The following is a 1,086-nucleotide window of genomic DNA, read 5'->3' on the forward strand; positions in this document are numbered from 1 at the left end:
GCGCGCGCAACCCAGGCATTTATATCGTCTCCTACCATATTCACACGACATAGACGTATCATAGTATTGGACCACGTCTCGTTTCAGATCTGGGATCACTGTGTCAGGAGCTGAGTCATGCATGTGTGACACACTATCCCCAGTTATCCGCTTCTACCATGCTTCACATCCTACATCCTAGCCAAACGTACCTGGATATATGCATAATATTGTAGGATATAAAGTACTGTCTACTGTGTTTGGTTAATAATGAAGACATTTTTTTTCACTTTTTTATTTCATGAAAAGGTAGTATCTACCTATGTCATTCCATCTCCCGCTATTCGTACAGAAATTTCGGTACACGGTCTCAAACAAATTTCAGAGCACGTTAAATATCTGAGTAATGTCAGAGAGTATAATATATATTTTTGTAATACTATTTGAATATAAACATTGAAGTGAGTCATAATACTCATAATGATTAACGTTTATAATTGTTTGTTCTTTTTAATGATACGTATATAAATAAAGGAAAAGCGTATGAGGGGAAGGGGGTGTTTCAAATCTCTAAAATAATATTCATTTGCTCCTCAAATATTAATGCTGAAATGGTGGCTGTTTTTTGAAGAATTGAATTCGTTTTTTTTCCAAGAATAAGCAAGATGTGGAAAAAAATCTGATAGTCAAATGGCAATTTTGAGGGGCCATTCACTTTGAAACCAGATGAATCTTTACCGACGATTGCATTTGCTTTCATATGAGTTAATTGCATATGATTTCAGACGATTGCTTCTTTCTTGTAAGCTAAATGTGATATAAATAGCGACATGTCACTAATTTCAATGAATGCTCTTTGAAAGTCCATTGACTGCAGTCGACTCCCATATAGACCTGTAGAGTCGCAATGACTGCTCTCGACTCCTTCTGATTCTATCTGATTTCACGCTGACTGTTCAATAATTGTGGGTCCGGATGCAATAAGGGCACATAAATTTTTTCGTTCGAAAACGAAGTCCCCTGGAGGCTTTAGAAAAAATTTTCGAATTTTAATTTTCAAAAGATATATATGGATGTAAAATTTGATTTCGCATCTTTTTTTCTTAA

The sequence above is a fragment of the Belonocnema kinseyi genome, chromosome 2 (assembly GCF_010883055.1).
Source record: "Belonocnema kinseyi isolate 2016_QV_RU_SX_M_011 chromosome 2, B_treatae_v1, whole genome shotgun sequence".
NCBI classification, from domain to species: domain Eukaryota; kingdom Metazoa; phylum Arthropoda; class Insecta; order Hymenoptera; family Cynipidae; genus Belonocnema; species Belonocnema kinseyi.